Source organism: Aotus nancymaae, unplaced genomic scaffold (assembly GCF_030222135.1).
Source record: "Aotus nancymaae isolate 86718 unplaced genomic scaffold, 86718_ANA_hifiasm-v0.15.2.pri h1tg000059l, whole genome shotgun sequence".
NCBI classification, from domain to species: domain Eukaryota; kingdom Metazoa; phylum Chordata; class Mammalia; order Primates; family Aotidae; genus Aotus; species Aotus nancymaae.
Window position 1 is genome coordinate 55,166,620 of NW_026988473.1, and position 8,685 is coordinate 55,175,304.

General features: G+C 39.4%; 2 pseudogenes; both read right to left on the reverse strand.

Annotated features, from left to right (window-relative positions):
• Positions 1 to 2,606: 2,606 nt before the first annotated feature.
• Positions 2,607 to 7,066, reverse strand: LOC105720159 (methylcytosine dioxygenase TET1-like; annotated as a pseudogene).
• Positions 7,067 to 7,123: 57 nt separating this feature from the next.
• LOC105721735 (methylcytosine dioxygenase TET1-like) lies at positions 7,124 to 8,685 on the reverse strand (annotated as a pseudogene).

Consider the following 8,685-nt stretch of genomic DNA (forward strand, 5'->3'; position numbering starts at 1 on the left):
CTGTTCAGCCGTCTTGGCCCCTCCCTCCTTTATTTTTCATTCAATTATTTCCTTGCTTTGTGAGAAAGAGTATTCCAAAAGCAGTGTCGCCAGCATACAATCACAATACTGCAGAACATTGAATAAGCTTTCGAAAAATCACAGGGCAAAGAATGAGAATGGAGTCTTTGCTAATTTTAACAATTTACCAATAAAGCAGGAATCCAATTTGGTTCCACAGTGGCATAATCGGTTTAAGTCCATGATAATTACAACAATGGAATGAAAATATTTCAGTTGATACTAGATACTTTCACATACTCGGTAAACTGCAACAAGCATCAGAAATCCCAATAGTCCCCAAAATTAAATGTACCAAGTTTAGATTAAGAAACCTATTGAGACAGGTCAATTTGAATTACTGTGTATGTTACCATGGATTATTCTGAAGATAATTTGCTATTTTGAAATATTTGAGTGTAGTTTTTATTCAAGTTTACTATGTCATAAGTGGTGATTCAAAGAACAAAAGTGACAGATTTTTCAGGCATTCAATAAGTGTAGCCTGGAAGAATGAATAGATGAGCAAATGCGTAAAGAGCCATAGAACTTTATCCATTAAATCTGGTGAAGCAATAATTTCTAGTGGGAGCTAAGGCCTAAAATCTAAAACATAATCTCGCAAGGGTATATTCCTGATAGTCGATAGTCAAATACTAGTAAATATCTTACTGAAGCAGCTGAAGCAGTAAAAAATAATTTACATACTTAAATGTGTAAGAAACCTTAGGCCCACAAAAATACACATGTTTTAAAACAGAAATCTAAGGCACACAAAATACTAAAGTCAATGAACTACCCTATTACACATTTTACAAGCAGTAATCTACTCGTACATGATGCTCTATCAATGGACATTTTATTTACAATCCCTTCATATTCCTTTACTTGGATGAGTCAAAAGCTCAAAACAGATACTTTGTACCATATATTAATAAGTTACAATGAGTGTTACTTTAGAGAGCCTGCTGGAACTGTTTGCTTTTGCACCAACATTTTAAGTGTTAGCAGTTGTGGGCTTTCTATGGCATTTCCAAGGGAGAAGCACCAGTAGGTTCTCCGTACTCCCCAGGAATCTGACACTTTGAATGTTACAGCACCTCTGCACCTTAACAGAATCAAGTATTTTACTCAAAGTTCTCCTTGTTCTAAACATGTTTGGGTAATCCTTTTTGTTTTGCAATACAATTAGTCAAAGTAATGGGGGAAACAATGGAATGACTAAAATAAACTTGACTTTTTTTCTGTTACTTAGAACATCGGCAATGATCGGAAGTTATTTTCCCAACTCTAATATGCTAAGATAAACAAATCAGTTAGCTCTTAAAGGACAAAGCCATGTTTATAGTACCATTCCTCTTGTTTGACTTGGGGTTGGGGAGGCATTTGATAGTAGGGAATTTGTTTTCAAAATATCTCGACAAAAACTTTCTAATTCTATATTAGAATTAGAAATGAATATGAATATCTACTTAATTTTTGTATTTTATCACCATGAGGCATTAGAAACATTGGACTCTTGTGAAACCTATCCTGTCCCATCATCTCCTTTTGAAAACACCTCATGGATTATACCGAGAAATGTGGGATGACACTAAATTAAGGTTGTTCAATAAGTCAGAAAAGACCACTCTTACCTAGTTCCAAAGAAAATGTTAATGTTGGTGATAGGCTTCCTAATTCCATAATTAACAACTTCTCATTAACTATATACTGCAAGTCGCTAATAGTTGAATGTGAAAGGACACAGTGAAAATACAAACCATACACATGATTAGAATATATACTGCACTTAAGATGGAACTCTGCAGAGCAAGGATAAATGATTTCTCTTGTATGCAAATAAGCACAAACAAGACAATAGGATTCTTACATTATTTCAAGATACTTGTAAAAATTGCTTATAAAATACATTTACAATTTATGAACAGCCTCCAACCATTACTAACAACGATTTATTTTACACAGGAGAAATATTTTAAGAGAAAACATTTCATAAGCTTATTTCAAAAGAATATGCCAATTTTCTAGCAATGATTGGAAGATGTTGAAACAACGGCACCATGAAATAATGATTCAGCTTATTTTTTAACTGTGGATGTGGTTAAGCACCAGAAGCTGTGTAGAGTTGACAGTGTCTTGATTTTACATCATAGAACATGAGCCTGTTAAATTCCCCTAAAAATTACTCTTGTTTCATAGTAAACAGAGCTGCACACCACCACTCTTGCTGAGCATCTCAGCCATCTCTCCCTTGTCTTGTTACCAGCACAAAAATCTGAATGAACCCCAACATAGTCGTGGTAACATAGTCTACCAAGGTTAATGCCTAAAGGAAACATTTATGTATTTAAAACTGTAAAACTTTTATTTTTGCTTAAAATGTGCATCTTCTACCAATTGTCAAAATAGTTAACACCCACCCCACTTGTTACTATTTTTTTTTTAACCTCAGACTTGAAATTGGTGAGATGAAGACATATTAAATGACAACATGACTTTCTTTTAACAGCACCTTGAGAAAATGCACTGCACTAGCAAAGGGATTAAGAGGGGGAGAAATGCATTCAGACCCAATGGTTATGGGGTCCTGCAATGTGTGTAAGAGCATAAGGGGAAATGGTGACAACATTGTCATGAGTTAATGTTAATTCTTTGAAGTGAATGAATTGAACCAAATTCTTTCTCATAGAAGACAGCTCTGGACCTTCATTATCTGCCTGGTCTTTCTGCTCTGAGGCCTTTATTTTCTTACTATTAGCTTCTTTAGCCTCAAACTTAATCTCGTTTAGTTAAAAAACGTGTTGGGGTTCAGGTTTTTGTGCTGATAACAAGACAAGGGAGATGGTTGGGATGCTCAACAAGAGTGGTAGAGCGCAGCTCTCACCGGTCACACTCAAAACCAAGCTGTGAGCAGGTGCGATGGCCACTCCACCAATATTTGCATCCAAAAAGATGTGTGCTCATTGTCTGACCAATACTTATCAGTGTGAAGCAATTTCTCCTCAGCAGGTGACAAGGGGTCATCAGATAGGGGCTCCTCTGATAGAGGTTCTTCTGTTTCAGAATGTTACTCATCGTGTTCCATCGGAGAAGAGGCAAGGTCTTGAGGGGAGGTGAGGAATGAGGGTTGCTGGTTTGGCTGATGAGACATTAGCAGCTCAGTTAGTCACACCAGGAGAAGGCTCAGAATAATGAAGGGCTCTGTCACAGGAGCAGACAGAGAAGAAGAGCAACTTCACCAAGCTGTGAAATGCCGGGGTCTTCAGCAGCTGCATTGGCACCACTGAGTCTTTCCAAATGCATCATGCAGTGGGGAGTGCTGCTGCTTTCCAAAAACCCACAAGAGACTGTTTAATCATTCTTCAATGGAGTTGGCGTGGCTGAAGCAGTCTTTGGGGACCAGGAGAAGCCTGGAGATGCCTCTATCACTGGGTGAGAAGCAGATGGCATCAGCGAATAGGTTTTAGTGTTGTCTGAACCTTTTAAGATAAAGTGGGGATCGGTTTCACTGTGTACTCCAGATTGCATGATCTGTTTGACTCCCTAAGGTAGCAGTGATAAAGCCTTACTGTTTGTTGTTATTCTTCTGCTTGATTCTGGGAATAGGTTTCTTCTCCACTGCCCTTATGTGCAACAACCTCTGTCATCTTTGCAGCCCTCTTCTTCCCAGAATGGGGAATAGGCTGAGTGAAACACATTCTTTTTTCTGGAGGGTATCAGGACCTCAATGGCCCCAGATTTAATCTTGGTTTCTATTCCTTCCTTGGAGCCAAACTCATCTGTGTCTGAAAGTTTATAAAGATGTAGCACATGGAGCTGCTCATCTTGAATAACACCCAAAGAGCAGTTATCTCCTCGAGTTAAAGTACAAACCACAGTGCTTCCATTATTCATGTTGTGAATGTCCCTGTGGAGGTGGGCACAGAAGTCCAGGCAAGCAGTGACCCCAGGGGAGGGACAACCTTCCTTGCTGCCAAGCTGACATTCTCAGGCAACATTTTTATATTCCACCTGATTTTAGTAAGCTACTGGAGCATACTGCTTATGAATTAGAGCTAATAGTGTATCAAAACTGTTACCTTCAAAGTTTTTTCTTTTGTTTAAGGGAGAGCTTAGATCAATTCTAAATCTTCTGGGGCTTGGGCTTCTACCAAACTTAGTCATTAAAGTACATACTCAACAAACAGCCCAAAGAGAAAGAAGCTCCACAAGTTACCTGTACATGTCAAGGAATCCGGAGACAATTTTCATTGAGGGTGCATCTTCCGTCAGTAGGATGACCATTGTATGACTTTAGATTCTCTGAGATCTGTATGGTTGGTCGGGATGCCATCCCATACCATGAGCACCATCATTAACAGTAGTTGGACAGTCATTACCTGTATGCTGCTGGACCAAAGAACTTTTTCTTCAACTGCTAAGTGAGTTTTAAGAAAAAGCAGTGATGGACACCCATAAGAGCTTTTCCCTTCTTTACTGATGTACACTATTTCTATCCTTACTGCATTTCCTTTTTGACCATACCTATTCTCCATGATTTCCCTGAGAGCAGCAACACTCAGTCCTGCCCCAAGGTGTGTATAATATGGGCCTGTGTCTTTTTGTATAACTCGATCAAGACAGTTGCAGGTGGGCAGTTCAGAATCTTTATGGACACTAAGTTTTTTTGTAGGGTTAGTAAAGAAGTTTATGGCATAATCATGGACATTTTTCTGTGCACTGTCTACTGTGAAAAATGCTGATGTTCCCACACTGGATAAACAGACTTCCTCTTCACTTTTGGTAGAAACCAATGTAATTCCACCTGAACATACTACATTTACATTCCAGAGTTAGTGCTGACTCAACTAAGGGTGTTTCATGAGAGATACCGGGCAATGTTGGCAGCCTCTGATGCATGAGTTGCTCCTCAACCTGCTGAAACCATATTTGGTCATTGCCAGCCGTCATGTTAGCACATTGATGAGGTGGAGAGGAGGGCTGGGTCAAAGGATGTGCTTTCTGATTGGCATTCACCTCTAATTGTACCTGAGAAGTATAAGCTTTATCGGTGAATGCTTTCCCATTGGATTCCATTTTAAGATGAAATAAGCTGAGTGAATCCAATGGTTTAACCTTCATCTTTTCCTCTCTTGATTCAGGATATCTCTAATTTTATCTGAGTGAGTGTAGGAAATACTGTTTTGGGTTGTATAATGGACCTCATTTGAGCCAGTGGTTTCCATAATTTGGTTGAGGAAGAAATTTTCCCAAATACATGAGGAAAATCATGTGGACAAAATATTGAAATTTCAATGCTATCCAAATGTCAAATTGTGCTGTATGTAAAGGACAACGTTTCCCACTTCTGATCTTTTTCTTGTTAACTTACAACTGTGGGCTGCTTTTTCTGCCAATCTCTTGATGGGGTGGATTTTCTTTTTCTGGGATGTGTTCTTTTGCTTTGTTAATGATGAAGCGTGATTATTTTGTAATTTGAAGGTGGTTTCTGTTGTACAGCAAGAACACAATTAATTTTGGATAAATGTGCCCTTGATGCATGTAATGCGCCTATTTTAGCCTTTGGGCTCATGATACACTCCTCAGTCATCAAACTCAGAAAAATTCATTACCTCCAATAATGGCTATAAGAAATATAGAAAGTGGGAAGGGCACATTACATGTGACAAGGCTTGTGGGTGTACTTCCAACTTTCTTCTCCTGTGGATTTATATAATTGAACTTAATTATTGAAGCAAGTTGTCCCAACCATGTTACAAGGTCGTCTTCAATTTGAGTATGAGCTGCATCCTGACATAGATCAGCTGAGTCCAAATTTTTGCTGCTGTCTAGTAATGGGTTGCAATACCATACTTCATTATTTCTTGGTGGCAACTGATGCAAATTCTTGAAACAACTGTCAAGAGTAATTATCCCTGGAGAAATACTTGTATTGGTGTCGGTCCTGCATGTGTTTGATTTTGGTATAAAAAGAAAATTCGTGATTTTTGAATATTCATGTGACTTTGTGGATGCTTGGTTAGTAGCTGAGCTGTTATGTGAGTTGGAAAGCATAGTTTGTCCATTGAAAACCACCGTGTTGCATGAACTTTGCTTTTCCAAAGATGGACAGTGATGGTTTGGTGACTCTCCTTGGAAGTTTGGGTCTTGGAGGTCTTTTTTTACAGTGTAGATGATAGCTTTGCAGCTATTAAGCAAACTTGCTGTTCTCTGCTGACTTTTCTTCCTTCTCTGACTTTGATAGAGAGGAATTCTCTGAGAGTTGAGTCAGGGCCTCAATGACTCCCACTTGCTCCAATGTTAATCTCCTATCTTTTATTAATAAGAGACTTAGTTAAGCTGGAGATTCATCTTTTGGTTCTTTACTTAGTATATTCTCCGGAGTTATTGGTTGATCACCTTCATTGTGTATACTAGCATGAGAACTTCCTTTGGAGTGTAAAGAACGAGGGATGGAATTTCAGTTAAAGCCAGGCTAGTGGAACACTAAAACACTACTTATCCCCTTGAGATGATCACAACTCATATCAGTAGCAAAGGAGCTCACAGCATTGTTACAGTTTGCAGTGTCTTTTAGGAATTTGTAGGAATTGTTTTCCAATGTTTTGCTGAATTCAATATTGAATTTTTTAAATGACACATTTGTTTCAGTGGGTGTAAATAGTGTACATGTTTAATGCCATTTCTTACAGTTTGTACAAACAATTTTGCAGATTTGGTTTATCTCACTTGAGTTTTTCAATTTTTCAGCTTCTGGGACATTAACACTGAAATTTCCTTTGACGTGATCAGTTAAATGTGATTTCTTTTGTGTTCATTTCTCCACCTTGATGCCTGTCATGCTTTCTTCATTCTTAGTTACATTTTTAACAGGACGTGGGTTCAATTCCAATTTTTCTTCCCCATAAACACATCTACTGTAGTCCATGGATTCTGACTTGGGGCTACTTACTGGCTTGTTAAAATCTACCTTTAAAACTTTGGGCTTCTTTTCCCTCTGGGACCTCTTGTTTTCCTTTATAACCTCCAGATTCCTCTTGGCAGGCTGAAAACAAGTAACCCTTGGTGCTAAACCAGATCATCAAGAGACCTTCAAAGCTTCTGCATCAACAGGAAGTTGGGCAACAGCCAGTGAAGCATGGAAGAGTCCTCTCTCGGGCTAATGGGAACCACTGAGTGTTAGCTGTCAGGAAGCTTATATGAATCTACTTCTCATTTTCTACATTGCTTGTAACTGAGGAGTGTGTCATGAGCCTAAAGGCAAAAATCTGTATAGCACCCTGGATTACAAATCCATATGAGACAGTGCTTTGGGGCTCGGGCCATTTGGAAGGAGCATTAAAGGTAGCAATTGGATTTAAAGGAACAGAAAGGAAGACAGGCAAGTCTGGGACAACACCCCCACTAATACCAAGAGTTTCTTTGTTGGTCTAAAAGAGTACCAAAGACCCATCCTTGGACTGAAATAGCACCAGGAATCTCGGGTGGATCTGGGATCTAACCCAGGGCCTCACCATGACCTGGGTCATCCCCAGGAAGTTCCCATTGAAGTGGGATAGCACCAAAGGCCTGTCTTAGAAGAGAGGTGGTATCAGAAATATCCTGTTGATTTGCAGTAGCTTTGAAGGTATCTTGATTTGGTTTAGCACCAACGGTCACTTGTTTTGAGCCTGCCAAGTGGAATTTTATTAGAGGTAGGAGACGTACACCCACCAAGAGCCAAGGAGTTAATAAGGTTATACCTGAATTGCACCTTTGGAGGTGAGGTAGCAATCATGTTCACTTTTAATGGGATCCAGGTAAGAATCGGGTAAGCTCAGGAGTAGAATCTCTTAAGTTAACTCTTCTAACTGAATGCAGGGGTTTCCTTGAGGTAACTTTGGGGGTTGCTCCTTGGGGCAAAGGGGAGCACACAGTGTGTCCTGAGCAAACAATTTTGGGGAACTACTGGTATTCCATGTCTCTTCAGAGAATAGTTCTTCACAGCATGTCCCTTCCAGTGGAGCAGGAAGGGTCTCAGCTGCAGGGCCCCTTTGGGTAGGGATACTGATTTTTGGAATCCTCACCTCTTTGTAACCAAGACTGCATTGTCTCTTGGCTCTTAACTTTTTATTAAAGAGGAATTTTGCCCACCAATTAGTCTATATCAGAAAGAACTTGGGTGTCTTGCATTGGAACCAAATCATTTTCTGAGTGCTTTACTCCCAAATCAGGGAGTATCTTATAATCGCAATCATGTTGCTTTTCTAAACCCTTAGAAAGTGGAACCTTTTTGGATTTGGCTATGACCAGTGGGGGTTGGGAGAGTCACCTGCTAAGAGGTGCTTCATAGCACCATTGTAAACCCATTGCAGGTTAAGGACACTCTGGGTTCTGACAAAGAACCTCAGTCCTATCCAAACTCATGCATGCTACTCCAGCTTTTGTTAGAAGGCTTCTGACTGGCATAGATGGTTTAGGTTCTGTTTTTTTAACATCTTTCTTGAATTAATTGCTTTAATTTTCCAGGGCTTACATTCTTGACCGATGCCACGTTTTTGTTGGCTGCCTTGGTCGTCTTTTGTAGTTGGCTGTTTTTCTTTTTCTTGTTTACATCTTTTTCCTGACTAATCTGTAAGGCCTTGCATGGCAGGATCGAGACAT